General features: G+C 37.7%; 1 protein-coding gene across 1 annotated transcript in view; it reads right to left on the bottom strand.

Moving 5' to 3' along the window:
* The window catches only part of LOC146785406 (uncharacterized), a 2,064,968-nt gene that overhangs the window by 1,676,543 nt on the left and 367,504 nt on the right, over positions 1-20,921 (bottom strand). The gene's annotated exons all lie outside the window — the stretch shown is intronic.

Raw genomic sequence — 20,921 nt, 5'->3', positions numbered from 1 at the left:
TGGTTTTTTACGAGTGAAATGTCCAGCTAACTATAACATGTGTGAAACCTATGGTTTTTTAAGTGAATTTGCAAGGTTTTTTAAATGCTAATTCCTAACTATAACGTGTGTGAAACCTATGGTTTTTTAAGTGAATATATATATATATATTACCTACTGGCGGTCGCCAGTAGGTAGTTATAGTTAGGACCACGTTTCCATAGGAAAACCTCAACATTCTATTTTGAATAACTTTGGCGCCGGTCGACGAATCCTCGCGAATTTCTCAAAATAGGTGGGGCGCTACGCTCCGCTCCTACCCTGAAAGTCTCGGGGGGATCCGTCAAGCGGGGGCTGAGATAAAAGGGGGGTCCCAAAACGCGTTTTTCCCATGCATTTTTCCATAGGACCTTTAGAACGAGCTACAGCCCGAACGGCTGAACAGAATTACTAGAAATTTGGCAGAGAGGTAGTCCGTAGGTCAAGGAAGTGCCTTTTGTAGGTTTGGTGTAAATCAGTTCAGTTGATTTTGAGAAAATAGCCTTTAAATCAATATATATATCTGAGCCAGCTTACGGTACGCTTACCGTACGCTTACGGTAAGCGTACGGTGGCGTGCGCGAGCGCGATTCTGATTGGCTCTTAGATCTTAGTAAACATTCGAATCGGCCGAAACCAGGAAGCGGCGGCCGCCATTTTGTGTATTTCACTCTGAAAAAAAAGAGTGAAAACAAGGAAAGGGGGCAATGAGGAGAGTTACAGACCCCCTAACAATTGTAAGGGGGTCAAAGAAGGACAGAAAAGTACAAAAAAAACATTTATTGATTTTAAAAAAAATCACGGGGTACGCGTACGGTAAGCTCACGGTAAGCGTACGGTAAAAAAAATAAAAATAAATAAATGAAAATCAGATTTAAGAGTTTAGAAATTAGGGAGCTCTAAAAAGAGCTGTTGTGTTTATGGAGTCATTTTTTTAGTGGTACCTACAAGTAAGTACCGATGCAGAGTCTAAGGTTCAAGAGGAAGACTCTGTTCCCTTCATCATTGAAGTGCACACCATCTCCTCTATAAATGTCTTGCATGTCGTAACGCAAGTTGTTGTGGTAAATGGCACCCATACCATAGTCACGGAGGAAAGCAGAAACAGATTTGTTGACGTGCTTTCTTGCTTTGTCAATCTGTGGACAGAAATGATTGGACCAGTTCCATTTTTGCCTTTGGCATATGTTGGAAAACACAAAGGCAGTTTTAGGGAAAAGTGTAAACAGTTGTGCAAAGGTGTCCTTCATAAGCATTTCCAGACCTACCCCAGTCAAAGTGCCTAGGTCATTGCCACCACAGTGCACTATTATGAGGTCAGGGTGTTGGATTTGCATGAAGGATTTCACCAATGGCATCAATTGGTGCCACTTTAACCCTCTCTGACCAATCCATTTAATGTCTACATTTGGCAAAGCAAGGTCTCTCACCATATCTGTTTTCTCTGCAAACGTTTCACTCCAGAAGACATAGCTGTGCCCTACAATCCACACTGTGAACATCTTCAAAGGAGAACTGGATGCACTCAGGAGGTGTCTTTCAGTAGAATGGCAATATGAAAAGAAAGACAGTTTGGAAATGGAGGCATACATATTTTTTACAAAACAAAAAGAACTGATTGGCTGTTTCATACCATTCTAGAAAAAAAACTAGGCTGTATGTGAAAATTAATAGAAGCATGTTTTGTATTGGTACAAAAAAATGTGTAACCAAAGAACAGTACTATGGATTTGCAGTTAGGTTTGAAAAGTCAAGCACTCTTGCTCTGTGGAATTGAAACATTGTGTGTCGAACTTCTGACCTAACTGCACACAGCAGTGTTCCATGAGCTGTTGCTATGGTAGCAGGCAGAAGTCAAGTTGGGGGAAGGGTACTAGGCAGAAGTCAAGTTGGGGGCAGGGTACTTTTGGAAAAGGGTTGGTTTTCAACCAATAGAAATGTGTCATTACATTTGAAAAAAAGGGGGAAGCACTGAGATTTGAAACTTACATGTATATGTGTGGAAAAATAGAGGGAAAGTTTGCCATTATCTGGTTCTGCTGAGAGGAGAGAGGTGTACAGAACAGAGATCCTGGCTCTGATAATCTGCTGTTTGAGTGACACATTTCTTTCACAACTAACTAATTTTAAAGGTGAGTTTACAGTTTGAGAGGGGATGTATGTGGTAACTTAAGAAATGAATAATAGAAATGGGAATTGTTTTTGTTGTAGTTACACATGGTGGATTCATAATGTGTCAGTCTGTAAAAGAGATTTTCACTTGGCCCGAAAAAAAAAGAGCAGTAAGTGTGCTTTCAAATTGGCAAAGAAATTTCGTTTTGGCACTAATGTGAAAACATGACTGTGTGTGCATAGAAGAATTATAGGCAGAAATGTATTGCGTCTTGCTCTGGTGATTTCACAGTTGCAGTAGATGGAAAAGAGGAGCGAATTTTTGGGGGAAGAAGCAGAGGTTTAGCACACACCCATGTGCTTGCCATGTATAGTCATGCACAGTAATTAGAAGCGAGTGGGGTTTTCAGGTTTAAGTCTGTAATGCAAATACATTCAGCATCACTAAGGCTGGTTGCCCCTGCTGGAGTGTAGGCAGTCACAGAGAATACACACGGTGGTGGTCTGAAAAAAAAACTGCTTGGACATGTGCATTTAAATAAATTAAAAAAAAAGGTTTCAGAATGTGTCAGTCTGTAAAAGTGATTTCAAATTGAAAAAAGAGATATACACTTGCCCCCGAAAAAAAAAGAGCAGTAAGTGTGCTTTCAAATTGGCAAAGAAATTTCGTTTTGGCACTAATGTGAAAACATGACTCTGTGTGCATAGAAGAATTATAGGCAGAAATGTATTGCGTCTTGCTCTGGTGATTTCACAGTTGCAGTAGATGGAAAAGAGGAGCGAATTTTTGGGGGATGAAGCAGAGGTTTAGCACACACCCATGTGCTTGCCATGTATAGTCATGCACAGTAATTAGAAGCGAGTGGGGTTTTCAGGTTTAAGTCTGTAATGCAAAAACATTCAGCATCACTAAGGCTGGTTGCCCCTGCTGGAGTGTAGGCAGTCACAGAGAATACACACGGTGGTGGTCTGAAAAAAAAACAGCTTGGACATGTGCATTTAAATAAATTTAAAAAAAAAGGTTTCAGAATGTGTCAGTCTGTAAAAGTGATTTCAAAGTGTAAAAAGAGATTTTCACTTGGCCCGAAAAAAAAAGAGCAGTAAGTGTGCTTTGAAATTGGCAAAGAAATTTCGTTTTGGCACTAATGTGAAAACATGACTCTGTGTGCATAGAAGAATTATAGGCAGAAATGTATTGCGTCTTGCTCTGGTGATTTCACAGTTGCAGTAGATGGAAAAGAGGAGCGAATTTTTGGGGGAAGAAGCAGAGGTTTAGCACACACCCATGTGCTTGCCATGTATAGTCATGCACAGTAATTAGAAGCGAGTGGGGTTTTCAGGTTTAAGTCTGTAATGCAAATACATTCAGCATCACTAAGGCTGGTTGCCCCTGCTGGAGTGTAGGCAGTCACAGAGAATACACACGGTGGTGGTCTGAAAAAAAAACAGCTTGGACATGTGCATTTAAATAAATTTAAAAAAAAGGTTTCAGAATGTGTCAGTCTGTAAAAGTGATTTCAAAGTGTAAAAAGAGATTTTCACTTGGCCCGAAAAAAAAAGAGCAGTAAGTGTGCTTTCAAATTGGCAAAGAAATTTCGTTTTGGCACTAATGTGAAAACATGACTCTGTGTGCATAGAAGAATTATAGGCAGAAATGTATTGCGTCTTGCTCTGGTGATTTCACAGTTGCAGTAGATGGAAAAGAGGAGCGAATTTTTGGGGGAAGAAGCAGAGGTTTAGCACACACCCATGTGCTTGCCATGTATAGTCATGCACAGTAATTAGAAGCGAGTGGGGTTTTCAGGTTTAAGTCTGTAATGCAAAAACATTCAGCATCACTAAGGCTGGTTGCCCCTGCTGGAGTGTAGGCAGTCACAGAGAATACACACGGTGGTGGTCTGAAAAAAAAACAGCTTGGACATGTGCATTTAAATAAATTTAAAAAAAAAGGTTTCAGAATGTGTCAGTCTGTAAAAGTGATTTCAAAGTGTAAAAAGAGATTTTCACTTGGCCCGAAAAAAAAAGAGCAGTAAGTGTGCTTTCAAATTGGCAAAGAAATTTCGTTTTGGCACTAATGTGAAAACATGACTCTGTGTGCATAGAAGAATTATAGGCAGAAATGTATTGCGTCTTGCTCTGGTGATTTCACAGTTGCAGTAGATGGAAAAGAGGAGCGAATTTTTGGGGGAAGAAGCAGAGGTTTAGCACACACCCATGTGCTTGCCATGTATAGTCATGCACAGTAATTAGAAGCGAGTGGGGTTTTCAGGTTTAAGTCTGTAATGCAAATACATTCAGCATCACTAAGGCTGGTTGCCCCTGCTGGAGTGTAGGCAGTCACAGAGAATACACACGGTGGTGGTCTGAAAAAAAAACTGCTTGGACATGTGCATTTAAATAAATTAAAAAAAAAGGTTTCAGAATGTGTCAGTCTGTAAAAGTGATTTCAAATTGAAAAAAGAGATATACACTTGCCCCCGAAAAAAAAAGAGCAGTAAGTGTGCTTTCAAATTGGCAAAGAAATTTCGTTTTGGCACTAATGTGAAAACATGACTCTGTGTGCATAGAAGAATTATAGGCAGAAATGTATTGCGTCTTGCTCTGGTGATTTCACAGTTGCAGTAGATGGAAAAGAGGAGCGAATTTTTGGGGGATGAAGCAGAGGTTTAGCACACACCCATGTGCTTGCCATGTATAGTCATGCACAGTAATTAGAAGCGAGTGGGGTTTTCAGGTTTAAGTCTGTAATGCAAAAACATTCAGCATCACTAAGGCTGGTTGCCCCTGCTGGAGTGTAGGCAGTCACAGAGAATACACACGGTGGTGGTCTGAAAAAAAAACAGCTTGGACATGTGCATTTAAATAAATTTAAAAAAAAAGGTTTCAGAATGTGTCAGTCTGTAAAAGTGATTTCAAAGTGTAAAAAGAGATTTTCACTTGGCCCGAAAAAAAAAGAGCAGTAAGTGTGCTTTCAAATTGGCAAAGAAATTTCGTTTTGGCACTAATGTGAAAACATGACTCTGTGTGCATAGAAGAATTATAGGCAGAAATGTATTGCGTCTTGCTCTGGTGATTTCACAGTTGCAGTAGATGGAAAAGAGGAGCGAATTTTTGGGGGAAGAAGCAGAGGTTTAGCACACACCCATGTGCTTGCCATGTATAGTCATGCACAGTAATTAGAAGCGAGTGGGGTTTTCAGGTTTAAGTCTGTAATGCAAATACATTCAGCATCACTAAGGCTGGTTGCCCCTGCTGGAGTGTAGGCAGTCACAGAGAATACACACGGTGGTGGTCTGAAAAAAAAACAGCTTGGACATGTGCATTTAAATAAATTTAAAAAAAAGGTTTCAGAATGTGTCAGTCTGTAAAAGTGATTTCAAAGTGTAAAAAGAGATTTTCACTTGGCCCGAAAAAAAAAGAGCAGTAAGTGTGCTTTCAAATTGGCAAAGAAATTTCGTTTTGGCACTAATGTGAAAACATGACTCTGTGTGCATAGAAGAATTATAGGCAGAAATGTATTGCGTCTTGCTCTGGTGATTTCACAGTTGCAGTAGATGGAAAAGAGGAGCGAATTTTTGGGGGAAGAAGCAGAGGTTTAGCACACACCCATGTGCTTGCCATGTATAGTCATGCACAGTAATTAGAAGCGAGTGGGGTTTTCAGGTTTAAGTCTGTAATGCAAAAACATTCAGCATCACTAAGGCTGGTTGCCCCTGCTGGAGTGTAGGCAGTCACAGAGAATACACACGGTGGTGGTCTGAAAAAAAAACAGCTTGGACATGTGCATTTAAATAAATTTAAAAAAAAAGGTTTCAGAATGTGTCAGTCTGTAAAAGTGATTTCAAAGTGTAAAAAGAGATTTTCACTTGGCCCGAAAAAAAAAGAGCAGTAAGTGTGCTTTCAAATTGGCAAAGAAATTTCGTTTTGGCACTAATGTGAAAACATGACTCTGTGTGCATAGAAGAATTATAGGCAGAAATGTATTGCGTCTTGCTCTGGTGATTTCACAGTTGCAGTAGATGGAAAAGAGGAGCGAATTTTTGGGGGAAGAAGCAGAGGTTTAGCACACACCCATGTGCTTGCCATGTATAGTCATGCACAGTAATTAGAAGCGAGTGGGGTTTTCAGGTTTAAGTCTGTAATGCAAATACATTCAGCATCACTAAGGCTGGTTGCCCCTGCTGGAGTGTAGGCAGTCACAGAGAATACACACGGTGGTGGTCTGAAAAAAAAACAGCTTGGACATGTGCATTTAAATAAATTTAAAAAAAAGGTTTCAGAATGTGTCAGTCTGTAAAAGTGATTTCAAAGTGTAAAAAGAGATTTTCACTTGGCCCGAAAAAAAAAGAGCAGTAAGTGTGCTTTCAAATTGGCAAAGAAATTTCGTTTTGGCACTAATGTGAAAACATGACTCTGTGTGCATAGAAGAATTATAGGCAGAAATGTATTGCGTCTTGCTCTGGTGATTTCACAGTTGCAGTAGATGGAAAAGAGGAGCGAATTTTTGGGGGAAGAAGCAGAGGTTTAGCACACACCCATGTGCTTGCCATGTATAGTCATGCACAGTAATTAGAAGCGAGTGGGGTTTTCAGGTTTAAGTCTGTAATGCAAATACATTCAGCATCACTAAGGCTGGTTGCCCCTGCTGGAGTGTAGGCAGTCACAGAGAATACACACGGTGGTGGTCTGAAAAAAAAACAGCTTGGACATGTGCATTTAAATAAATTTAAAAAAAAAGGTTTCAGAATGTGTCAGTCTGTAAAAGTGATTTCAAAGTGTAAAAAGAGATTTTCACTTGGCCCGAAAAAAAAAAGAGCAGTAAGTGTGCTTTCAAATTGGCAAAGAAATTTCGTTTTGGCACTAATGTGAAAACATGACTCTGTGTGCATAGAAGAATTATAGGCAGAAATGTATTGCGTCTTGCTCTGGTGATTTCACAGTTGCAGTAGATGGAAAAGAGGAGCGAATTTTTGGGGGAAGAAGCAGAGGTTTAGCACACACCCATGTGCTTGCCATGTATAGTCATGCACAGTAATTAGAAGCGAGTGGGGTTTTCAGGTTTAAGTCTGTAATGCAAATACATTCAGCATCACTAAGGCTGTTTGCCCCTGCTGGAGTGTAGGCAGTCACAGAGAATACACACGGTGGTGGTCTGAAAAAAAAACTGCTTGGACATGTGCATTTAAATAAATTTAAAAAAAAGGTTTCAGAATGTGTCAGTCTGTAAAAGTGATTTCAAATTGAAAAAAGAGATATACACTTGCCCCCGAAAAAAAAAGAGCAGTAAGTGTGCTTTCAAATTGGCAAAGAAATTTCGTTTTGGCACTAATGTGAAAACATGACTCTGTGTGCATAGAAGAATTATAGGCAGAAATGTATTGCGTCTTGCTCTGGTGATTTCACAGTTGCAGTAGATGGAAAAGAGGAGCGAATTTTTGGGGGAAGAAGCAGAGGTTTAGCACACACCCATGTGCTTGCCATGTATAGTCATGCACAGTAATTAGAAGCGAGTGGGGTTTTCAGGTTTAAGTCTGTAATGCAAATACATTCAGCATCACTAAGGCTGGTTGCCCCTGCTGGAGTGTAGGCAGTCACAGAGAATGCACACGGTGGTGGTCTGAAAAAAAAACTGCTTGGACATGTGCATTTAAATAAATTAAAAAAAAAGGTTTCAGAATGTGTCAGTCTGTAAAAGTGATTTCAAATTGAAAAAAGAGATATACACTTGCCCCCGAAAAAAAAAGAGCAGTAAGTGTGCTTTCAAATTGGCAAAGAAATTTCGTTTTGGCACTAATGTGAAAACATGACTCTGTGTGCATAGAAGAATTATAGGCAGAAATGTATTGCGTCTTGCTCTGGTGATTTCACAGTTGCAGTAGATGGAAAAGAGGAGCGAATTTTTGGGGGAAGAAGCAGAGGTTTAGCACACACCCATGTGCTTGCCATGTATAGTCATGCACAGTAATTAGAAGCGAGTGGGGTTTTCAGGTTTAAGTCTGTAATGCAAATACATTCAGCATCACTAAGGCTGGTTGCCCCTGCTGGAGTGTAGGCAGTCACAGAGAATACACACGGTGGTGGTCTGAAAAAAAAACAGCTTGGACATGTGCATTTAAATAAATTTAAAAAAAAAGGTTTCAGAATGTGTCAGTCTGTAAAAGTGATTTCAAAGTGTAAAAAGAGATTTTCACTTGGCCCGAAAAAAAAAGAGCAGTAAGTGTGCTTTCAAATTGGCAAAGAAATTTCGTTTTGGCACTAATGTGAAAACATGACTCTGTGTGCATAGAAGAATTATAGGCAGAAATGTATTGCGTCTTGCTCTGGTGATTTCACAGTTGCAGTAGATGGAAAAGAGGAGCGAATTTTTGGGGGAAGAAGCAGAGGTTTAGCACACACCCATGTGCTTGCCATGTATAGTCATGCACAGTAATTAGAAGCGAGTGGGGTTTTCAGGTTTAAGTCTGTAATGCAAATACATTCAGCATCACTAAGGCTGGTTGCCCCTGCTGGAGTGTAGGCAGTCACAGAGAATACACACGGTGGTGGTCTGAAAAAAAAACAGCTTGGTTTCATAATGTGACAGTTTGTTATACAGATTTTCACTTGCCCAAAAAAAAAGAGGAGTTTGTGTGCATTCAAATTGGCAAAGAAATTTCGTTTTGTGACTATTGTGAAAAGAAATGTAGTAATATATTTAAATACAATAAAGAATTTTTTTTTTAGTTTTTTTGCAGGTATTGCTGAAGAACAGTGAACAAAATTTAAGATGCCTACAAAATCTCGAGTTCAAAAAACGCTAAAAAAAAAACTATATTTGAGGACAACTGGAGGACCAAAGTTAGTAGAAGATGCTGATGTTGGGAAAAAGAAAAAATCTTCTGGTAAGCAAAAAAGACAATTCCTAAACAAAATATTGAAAACAAACAAAAATGTACAAAATGTCTGTTCTCGGAAAAATGTAACAAAACCTACAGAACAGCAAAAAATTGAGGATTTAGTTAATGCAAATATACCTTCTGCAATTGAAAAGTTTAACATAAACAGAAAAACAGCATTTAAAGAGATACGTAGAAAAATGTTTCAGAGAAGAGTTATGTCCAATTTGATAAAGGATATAAAGAAATATAAGCAAAAGGCTAAATATTATAAGAGAAAAAAAGAAATTGAAGCCATTGCAGCAAAGGCATTAGAATTAAAAAGGAAACTATTCATATTAATTTTGAATAGGATGCGTACATTAGATAAAATGGTTAATGTACTGAAATCACAAAGCAAAAGCAAAAGAGTAGTGAACAGAACAAATTTTTGTAAAGTGTTTTTAGGAAAGTGGATGCATAGCTCAAGTAGTGAACCTTTTTTTAATGAAGAGAGCTATTTTCAAAGTAATAGTTTGCTGCATGCAGTTGACACCAGAGGTCGTTCATACGAAGTAAAAAATGGTTGCATAATGGAGAAGGAGATAATGGTTCCAAGAGATGAGGTACAAGTGATGGCAGATGAGGCAATGGGGAGACGTCCTAAAGCCCCAGTGTACACTTGGAATTGTAGTAGTATTTGCACTGTGCGTCAGGAATCTATTGACAGATTTCGAGAGTTTCTAAGAGAATATAGTAAAAAAAGTGTAAAACAAAAGATTAAGGTGCTTCAAAGTCTGGATCCATGCAGAGTGAGAGAGAATACTGGTTTGCAGGGTCATTCTATTGCTTGTCTATCTAGAAAAGTGTGCAATAGTGTTTTCCATCATTTTAGGATGCTGGCTGTTCATCATACTGAAATGAGAAAGTTTGTGAGACGGTTGTATTTTGCCAAAAGTCCAGCAATAAAGTTAAATGAATTGAATAGGGCTCTGTTCCGAGGAACGGTATCAGATGTAGAGAAGGTTGTTGATGAAATTCAGTTTTGTTACTTTGGTCCTGAACAAAACAGTGCAGAGAAGGACACAGTAAATGAGGCAGAAGTGGAAGAGAATGTAGAACCTTGTGTAAGTAAGACATTTAATGATCACATAACAAAATTTGCAATAGTCTCTAATGAAAGACCAAATGTTACTTGTATTTGTTGCCGCAGAACTCATTATAGAAAACAAACTAGGAATGTTGATCTCTACAGAAAGAGTGAAAATGAAGATAATTATAAGTGGATGGATTTTGCAACATATATATTTCTTGAAAATTGTTTTGAATTGGGTGAAGATCAGCGTATTTGTAAATACTGCTACAACAAGTTAGAGGAAAATAGAATGCCGACCAGAGCTGTACATAATAATTTAGAATTGGATGCTATTCCTGCTGAACTTTCTGAATTAAATACATATGAGTCTATACTCATTCAATGTGTTCATCCGTTCCAGACCATAGTACGTATGGAGCCCAAAACTGGTAAATTACCTCCTTCAGATTTACTGAGAGGTTTAAAAGGTAGAGTGGTGTATTTGCCCTTGGATTTGAAAAAAAATATGGAAACTATTGATGCGGATACTTTGGAAACTGAACCATTAATTATTCTGGTTAATGGTGTACCTACAAAGAATAAGAAGATTTGGCAGGAGCTGGTAGATGTGCGGAAAGTACAAAGAGCAAATTTGTATTTGAAAAAAAATAACAAATGGTATGAATCAATTTATATAGTAGAAGAAGAAGAAGAAGAAGATTTACAAGGAGATACAGAAACACCAAGTGGACAAATTGAAAAAGTGGACAAGTCAAAGGAAGAAGAAATTTATGAACATTTTAGCATACATCCTCTCCATTCGAAAGAAGTTATGGGAGACAATATTGATCTCTTTCAGATGAAGAAAGCAAAAGGAAATCCCGTGAGTGTATGGGAGGAGAGCTTGGAAGCTCGATGTTTTCCCCAGCTGTTTCCTAAAGGAAAAGGAGGACGATACGATGAACGTCCGGAACAGATTCCAGCTTCTGAGTATCGGACTACAAGACTATATGCTGAAGATCCCAGATTTCGACAAAGTATCCCTTATTTGTTCCATCTTTTATTTGAAAGCGACTTGTCTGCACTGTCTTATGCAGTAAATCACATTTTAAAAAGTGGAGTACATTTACAAAATGTGTCTGCTAAGGATTTTATGGAGAAAGTGCAGCACCGAGATGATCATTTGGAAACACAACTGATCAATCTGATGGCTTGTCAGCGTGGGACAAATGAATATTGGTACCGACGCCATGGTGAACTAAAATGCATGTTACGCAATTTAGGAACACCAACATGGTTCCTTACCCTAAGCTGCGCCGAGTACGCTTGGGATGATTTACTGGATTTTCTACGAGAGGCCAATTCAAACATTGAAAACATCGAATACAAGACAGCAGGAGAACTGTGCTCATTGGATCCGGTTAATGTTTGCAGATATTTCAATCATAGATTTGAGGCTATGATGTCCTTCATCTGCAATAAAAAAAATCCACCCCTTGGAGAAGTAGTGGATTTCTTTTGGAGAAAAGAGTACCAGGCAAGAGGTGCTCCTCATATTCATATGCTGCTGTGGATCAAGGATGCCCCAAAGTTTGGAACAGATACTGATGAAGCAGTGTTATCTTACATTGAAGAATATGCAACATGTGCTATACCTAAAAGCACAGAAGAGTACAAGTTAAAGGAGCAAGTTCTACGTTTCCAAAGTCATCGGTGTGGAAAATACTGTCGACGGAAATACAAGAGCAAAGAAAAATACTACACTAAATGTCGATTTGGATTTCCTAGACCTGTTCTTACAAATGGAAGAGTCAACAGTTTTATGTCAGCTGTGAGACATACTATCACAAGAAAATCACCTAAGAATACCTACAACCTTAAAAGAAAAGAAGAATCAAAAAATATAAATGACTACAACCCAGTCATTTTATCCATGTGGAACGCTAACATGGATATACAGTATGTTGCTGACAATTCCATTGCTGTTGCTCGATATGTAACGTCTTACATTACGAAATCAGAAAAAACAGAATTGAAGGAAATGTGGGAAGAGATTTCTCACGAGAAGACTGTCAGTAAGAAGCTGTACAGTTTCAGTTTGAAGATGTTATCGCATCGAGAAATTGGATCCTACGAATGTTCAGATAGATTATCTTCTGCAAGTCTCTACTCGAAGTCAAGAAGAATAATTTGGGCAAGTTTAGGCCTTGCAGCAATGAGAAATCGGGTACTGAAATCTGTTGGAGAAATTGAATATTTGGCACAGTTCGAACCTGAAAGTACAGATATATTGAAAACAAACATGTTGGACACATATTATCCCAAGAGAAGTCATCATCTGGAGAACATGTGTCTCTATGAAGTGCTGCAGAACTACATTTATTCACGGAAAGCTGCAGAAGACATCAATAATGGAAAATATAAAGTCGTTGGTGAAGAAGGATGTTTGGTGAAGCAAACCAAAGGAAGTTTGATAAATCACCGGAAGCTGAGTTGCGACACTACCGACAAGAAAGAATTTTACTACTTGGCTCTTTTACAGTTGTTTAAACCATGGCGTTCAGAGGATGAACTACTGGGAGAATTCCAGAGCTATGAAGATTCTTTTAATGCTTGCAAAGACAGCATACAATGCAGTACATTCTCAACTTATCTGCAAATGTTAAATGAAGAAATTGAACAGGAAACTACAATTGCAGCAGAAATTGCTAGAGACAGTTCTCAGGACAGCCAAAGTTCAGGAACATACAGTCAAGATCCCCTAGGACAACCAATCGTTGAAAATGAAGCATCAATAGCCATGAATGAAGTGGAAACGGCTATGAATCAAGCTCAAGAAGAATTTATAGACTTAGAAAATTTGGAAAGACAACTGAATCAAGAGCAGCAACAAATTTATGAAGAGATCAAAAACAAAATTGATCACGGATTTCTACATGAAAAAAAAGAGTGCTCATGCACATCATTTCATCCAATCAGGATGTATGTAAGCGGACAAGCTGGCACTGGAAAAAGTTTCCTAATTAAAGTCATCAGAAGCTACCTAAAGCAAAAAACAGATTCTACTTTGTCTTGTGTGGTTACTGCTCCAACTGGGTTAGCAGCATATAACATAAAAGGAATCACCTTACATCGTTTGCTAATGTTACCAGTGGAGCATGAGAACAAAATACAATTCAACAAGCTAACTGGAGAAGCATGCTTGGAAGTTTCAAGAGTATTGAAGAAGATGCAAGTTCTCATTATTGATGAGGTGAGCATGGTATCAAACTTAATGCTTGCCTTTGTGCATTTAAGAATGCAGCAAATTTTGAAGACAGACTATGACGTGTTATTTGGTGGAAAACACGTCATAGTTTTTGGGGATCTTTTGCAACTTACTCCGGTTAAAGGACAACCAGTGTTTAATACTGTGACACATGAAGACACGAAGAAGTCATTGGGAAGCATCGGTAATACAAATATTTGGTCCTTCTTTGAGTACAAGGAACTTACAACTAATATGAGGCAAGCAAACGATGAAGAATATGGAAGTATTCTGAAAGATATCAGGATTGGACTACTCACAGAAGCTGGCAAAAAAGCATTACAGACTCGGCTGCTACATAATTTATTTCCAAAGGAAGAAATAGTTGCAGAGAAGATATACAAGAACATTGCAGAAAACAAAAGTGTCATCTGCTTAATGCCAACTCTACGTGAATGCTCAATATTCAATGAGGAGCTTTTGAAATTGGAAAAGGAAGAGATCAGGAAATTGGAAGCAGTGGACAAAATTGAGGATGGAAGAATTACTGTCACAGTAACAGGCAAACTGAAAAATAAATTGGACTCACTAGAGAAGAACATCTCCAAAACAGCAGGATTAGAAAAAAATCTATATGTTTGCATGAACTGTAGAGTGTTTTTAAGGAGAAATTTGGATGTTGAAAAAGGCTTAGTAAATGGAGCGATGGGAAGAGTTGTGGGTTTTATTAATTATCAGAAAAAAGATGGAATTGAATGGTTAAAAATAAAATTTGATCAGATAGAGGAAGTTAAAGACATTTGTCGTTGTTCAGTTCGTTTCATGCTTGTGAAAGACTTATATGTACGTAGGAAGCAGTTTCCGTTTTCTCTAGCATATGCTGTAACTATTCACAAGTCTCAAGGATTGACTGTAGATTGTGCATTTGTGAACATTGGATCTAGTGTGTTCAAAGAAGGTATGGCATATGTTGCTTTGTCACGAGTCAAAACATTATCAGGTTTATTCATGATAGACTTCGATGACTCAAAAGTTAGTGCTGATACAAACTGTGTAAAGGAGTATAATAGATTAAGAAGAAGCTATGCTCCTCATTTAGGTCAGTATCCTGTGTTGGAGAAACGTGTAGTTTCTCGTAAAAGGAGAAATGAGAATATCTGTAATGAAGATGTAGAGAAGAGGAAAAAAAAGAGGAGTGATGTAATTGCAAGCAAAAAGAATAAGGAAAATGAAGAACAGGTTGTAGGATGTCATTTTGAAAATAGCTCTGGTGTCAACTGCTACGCAAATGTAGTGCTGAATGTTGCTTTTTATCTGGAAAGTTTGCAAGAGCAGATAATAATAAATCAGGGAAAAAGATTCTGTTCAGAGCTCAGTCTCCTTTTTCAAAAGCTGAGTAAAGATAAAACTCAAATAGAAAGTGCTACTGATATTAGAAAACTTTTAGATGTATGTTCAGGACGAACACAGTTTTCTCAAAATGAACAGCAAGATGCTCACGAATTTTTGATGTATTTTCTTCAGGTAGTGGAAGAAGAAGGAGTTCCCATTGACATTTTTTTTGGTCTCTCTTATAAATGGGAACATAGTTGTGATAATTGTTATAATATAAGTGGTTCTATTGTTGATAATGAAAGGTTTATTTATTTGACATTGCCAGAGAGTAAAACAGTCACTTTTGCAAACTTAGTTAAAGATGCTAATCATAGCATGAAATGTGGTGAGTGTAATTCTGACATGTTATCAACATTAATTTTAAGGGAATACGGACAGTATGTAATTTTAATGATGCAACGATGTAGAGCTGATGGATCAAAATTGGATACTTTAATAAAGAAGTTTACAGGACAGCAATTATCAATTTCAGGAAAAACTTTTGTAACTGTTGCAATAATTTTCCATGATGGACCTACTGTTACTTCTGGACATTACACAGTTTATCTAAAATGTGAAAAAGGATGGACACTGTGTAATGATTCCCAATTGATTTTCAAACAACGTTTGCCTTTTGATTTAGCAAATTCCTATCTAATCTTCCTGAAACCTAAATTTTAGAGAGACTTGGCAAGATCTGGACAAAATAATTTTACCATTTTACAGGATTACCATTGCAATTTTGTAGAAAAAAGATTTTTAAAATTATCATTTGGCCTAAAGGAAAGATAACCAATTGTAATGTGGACTTTTTAAATTTTTAATGCAATTTTGAAAAACCAATAATTTAGAGATTATCGGTAACTTCTGCACATTTTAAATTTTGGAATGTTATTGGACTGCCACTGGAAATTTTTTCAAAAATAATTTCAAAAATTACTATTTGGCCATGTGGAAAAGTAAGCAATTCTATTGTGGACTAAATAAATTATTCGAAAAATTTTCGTGAACCAAAATGTTACAGAGAATCGGTGAGATCTGGACAGATTAAACTTTAGAATTTTAATGGTTTTCCCTTGGAAATTTATTCCAGGGAAAGAATAAAAAATACTATTTGGCCTAAAGGAAATAAAATCAGATGTATTTTGGAGTTATTTGAGATATATTATTGTGAATGTACTTCTGAAACAAAAATATCAGACGGTATTTTAAAGAAAAAAGTATTGTTTTTAGATGACATTTTTTAAGAATAATATGCATTTCTGTAATGATAAGTTTAAGTGAGAAGAGATTCTGGGCTTTTTTAATACAATCTTTGAGATTGTTATTTTTTTTTGCCCGCTGTAAAATGATGAATGCAATTGCTTTCACAATTTATAGTGAAATGCAATATATTCTGAAAACAGCAAAAATAAGGCAAAAATATTTTTTGGAAAAAAATGTAAATATGTGTACTGTATTATAAAATGTTTTAAAAATATTAATACTTTTTTCTTTTTTTTCAGATCGATATAGAAAATTTTCGTAAACTACAACCATTTTAAAAACTATTTTTCAAAAAAACAAATGAATAAATATTTTTTTCAGTGAGTATGGTAAGTCAATAGTAATAATTGTAGTCTTTCAAGGACCTTGTAATGTGAAAAATGATTTTTAGTGTTTTTTTTAAAAAATAAAAAAAAAGGTACGCTTACCGTACGCGTACGGTAAAAAAAAAAAAAGTTTTTTAAAAAAAATGTAAAAAAAAGATGAAAGATAAGGTTGGCTCTTAAAAGAACCGTTGTGTTCATGCAGGGACAGAGGAAAGGAACCATGGGAAAATCATTCAAAGCTACAAATGTGCTGATCTATTTTGTTATTCACTAGGGAAACACTGGTCTCCCTATAACAAATTAGAGCTTTACAAAATGTGCAATGAATATCAACCTTCCGAAATCGAGGGTTCATTTCCAGAGGGCCAGCAAAAGGAGATTCTCCCCCCACAGATGAAGGGCTCACCTGAGCTGCAGAAGAAGGAGTAAGCTCTGCAGGTGATGGTCCAGGCTGAGCTGCTGTGGATGTACTGGCTCGTCTTTCTGAAGAGTTACCTCCAAAAAGTTGAGCATGTGTCCTTTTGTGTACATCCTTGAGGTGCCTCATCATGGTGTGATTCCCAAAGGAATACTTCCTGTCAGGATTACCTCTAGAAAGTACACGCTTACACAGCTTGCAAGTAACTAAGGGTGCATTCACCTTTTGCTGGCCTTCTGGAAAAGTAAAATAATCCCAAACATAAGAAGGTTTTACTTTCCTCGCTCTCTGCCTCAAGACAGTGCTGCTGGTGCTAGCCTCACTCTCAGAAGAGCTCTGCTGTTCTGCCATCGTATCCCAAAGACAAACCAGCTCCTTCTCCCAAGGGATCACAAGCAGAAATGAGGGGAATGGGTGTGGTGTAGGAGAGTTCTAGAACTGAAAGTAGTTTCAACCAATCAAAAGTTGTGTTTCAAGATCACATGACCTACCGTACGCTTACGGTACGCTTACGGTGCGCTTACGGCAAAAAGTACGCGTGCGCGTAAAAAAGACACGCGCTTGCGCACATGCGCATAACAGTCATTTCCCGGCACTTCCGCGTAACGTGCGCGTGTTGCGTAAGCGCGCACGCGTCCCACGCGCAGTACGCGCGGCTACGCAAAGTGCGTAACTATACGCAAGCAGCGTAGATAGATTACGGACGTTGCGTAAACCGTACGCTTACCGTGAGCTTACGGTACGCGTACTATAAAAAAAAAAAAAAAAAAAAAAAAATCTGGAAATAAATTTTACATGTTTATTTTAAAAAATATATATAAAAAAAATATTTAAGGATTTTAAAAATTAAAGCATAGTCTTTATAAAAGATAAGAAAATTAAAATAAAAATATGTTTGAAAAAAATGAAGAATATAAAAAAAAAATAGCATTTAAAAAACCTTGCAAATTCACTGAAAAAACCATGGGTTTCACACACGTTATAGTTAGGAATTAGCATTTAAAAAACCTTGCAAATTCACTGAAAAAACCATGGGTTTCACACACGTTATAGTTAGGAATTAGCATTTAAAAAACCTTAGAAATTCACTGAAAAAACCATAGGTTTCACACACGTTATAGTTAGGAATTAGCATTTAAAAAACCTTAGAAATTTAGTGAAAAAACCATAGGTTTCACACATGTTATAGTTAGCTGGACATTTTACTCGTAAAAAAACAATGAAATTGCCCCGTTATAGTTAGTTCAGCTAACTATAACTCGCGCGCCCGCAATGCACTGCTGATGACGTCACATATTACATCACTCATGACATGGTCAGTGACATCACTCATGACATCACTGATGACATCTCAAATGACATCACTGATGACATCACTGATGACATCATCCAGTGAATGTGTGTTATTCTGAAAATTAAATATGTTTTATATATGTATATCTCATGGTCGATGGAAGAATAAATGGGTATATAAGTGTCTAAATGGATGATTTGTTTTTGAAAAATTGATTGTGTAACTGACTGATTAAGTGTATCATAGTGAATACATGGCTTAGTGAGTAATGTTTAAATATGTAAATATCTGTATCAGTCTCTCACTTTGTGTATAAGTGGCTGCATGGGTTGGTGAGTAGCTACATGGGTGCCTATTTAGGTTATTAGTTGTTTTTTTGAGTATCAGTCTGAGTGTCTGCATGGTTCGGTGGGGGGTATTACGTAGTGCATCGGTGCATGAATGAGTGACTCACTGTTTGTATGTGTTGAACACAGCATGTGTGCAGGACTGTATGGGTGGATGAGTGTGTGTATGGGTGTGTTAGTGAGTGAATGACTGTCTCAATAGTGTCTTCAGGAGTAACTACATACGTTTTAAACTAGTATATGTGACTATTGGTGTATATATGTGAGTATATGTGAAAGTGAGAGATTGAAAGAGTTCCTGTATGAATAAGTATGTGTTTCTATAAGTGATTGTTTAAAAGACTAAGTATGTGTAAGTTTCCGTAGAAGTAAGTGTGGTGGTGTGTGTATAACTGTATATGCAAGTAAATGTATGTTTGATTCTTTATTAGCATGAGTGACTATGTGTGTGAGTAACTCTATGGATGAGTGGCATTGTGTAACAGGATGTATAGATGTATGAGTACATATGATGAGTGAGTACATGTATGAGTGACTGTATAGGACTGTTGGTGAATGAGTGGATGTGTATGTGGATCTTAGAATTACTGAAGAGGTTGTTGTAACTGGTATTGGTATGTCCATTGTTTTGAAATTTTTAGTCTCTATTTTTGAATGTGTGTATCAAAGCTTATATTAAGGTGAGAGGAGGTCTGCCACTCTATCACAAGGATGATGTCATCAGTGAGGTCATCAGTGATGTCATTTGAGATGTCATCAGTGATGTCATGAGTGATGTCACTGACCATGTCATGAGTGATGTAATATGTGACGTCATCAGCAGTGCATTGCGGGCGCGCGAGTTATAGTTAGCTGAACTAACTATAACGGGGCAATTTCATTGGTTTTTTACGAGTAAAATGTCCAGCTAACTATAACATGTGTGAAACCTATGGTTTTTTCACTAAATTTCTAAGGTTTTTTAAATGCTAATTCCTAACTATAACGTGTGTGAAACCTATGGTTTTTTCAGTGAATATATATATATATATTACCTACTGGCGGTCGCCAGTAGGTAGTTATAGTTAGGACCACGTTTCCATAGGAAAACCTCAACATTCTATTTTGAATAACTTTGGCGCCGGTCGACGAATCCTCGCGAATTTCTCAAAATAGGTGGGGCGCTACGCTCCGCTCCTACCCTGAAAGTCTCGGGGGGATCCGTCAAGCGGGGGCTGAGATAAAAGGGGGGTCCCAAAACGCGTTTTTCCCATGCATTTTTCCATAGGACCTTTAGAACGAGCTACAGCCCGAACGGCTGAACAGAATTACTAGAAATTTGGCAGAGAGGTAGTCCGTAGGTCAAGGAAGTGCCTTTTGTAGGTTTGGTGTAAATCAGTTCAGTTGATTTTGAGAAAATAGCCTTTAAATCAATATATATATCTGAGCCAGCTTACGGTACGCTTACCGTACGCTTACGGTAAGCGTACGGTGGCGTGCGCGAGCGCGATTCTGATTGGCTCTTAGATCTTAGTAAACATTCGAATCGGCCGAAACCAGGAAGCGGCGGCCGCCATTTTGTGTATTTCACTCTGAAAAAAAAGAGTGAAAACAAGGAAAGGGGGCAATGAGGAGAGTTACAGACCCCCTAACAATTGTAAGGGGGTCAAAGAAGGACAGAAAAGTACAAAAAAAACATTTATTGATTTTAAAAAAAATCACGGGGTACGCGTACGGTAAGCTCACGGTAAGCGTACGGTAAAAAAAATAAAAATAAATAAATGAAAATCAGATTTAAGAGTTTAGAAATTAGGGAGCTCTAAAAAGAGCTGTTGTGTTTATGGAGTCATTTTTTTAGTGGTACCTACAAGTAAGTACCGATGCAGAGTCTAAGGTTCAAGAGGAAGACTCTGTTCCCTTCATCATTGAAGTGCACACCATCTCCTCTATAAATGTCTTGCATGTCGTAACGCAAGTTGTTGTGGTAAATGGCACCCATACCATAGTCACGGAGGAAAGCAGAAACAGATTTGTTGACGTGCTTTCTTGCTTTGTCAATCTGTGGACAGAAATGATTGGACCAGTTCCATTTTTGCCTTTGGCATATGTTGGAAAACACAAAGGCAGTTTTAGGGAAAAGTGTAAACAGTTGTGCAAAGGTGTCCTTCATAAGCATTTCCAGACCTACCCCAGTCAAAGTGCCTAGGTCATTGCCACCACAGTGCACTATTATGAGGTCAGGGTGTTGGATTTGCATGAAGGATTTCACCAATGGCATCAATTGGTGCCACTTTAACCCTCTCTGACCAATCCATTTAATGTCTACATTTGGCAAAGCAAGGTCTCTCACCATATCTGTTTTCTCTGCAAACTTTTCACTCCAGAAGACATAGCTGTGCCCTACAATCCACACTGTGAACATCTTCAAAGGAGAACTGGATGCACTCAGGAGGTGTCTTTCAGTAGAATGGCAATATGAAAAGAAAGACAGTTTGGAAATGGAGGCATACATATTTTTTACAAAACAAAAAGAACTGATTGGCTGTTTCATACCATTCTAGAAAAAAAACTAGGCTGTATGTGAAAATTAATAGAAGCATGTTTTGTATTG

The sequence above is a fragment of the Triturus cristatus genome, chromosome 11, assembly GCF_964204655.1.
Source record: "Triturus cristatus chromosome 11, aTriCri1.1, whole genome shotgun sequence".
Classification (NCBI taxonomy): domain Eukaryota; kingdom Metazoa; phylum Chordata; class Amphibia; order Caudata; family Salamandridae; genus Triturus; species Triturus cristatus.
Note: the sequence above shows the minus strand (reverse complement) of the source record. Positions and strands in the feature narration are given on the sequence as shown.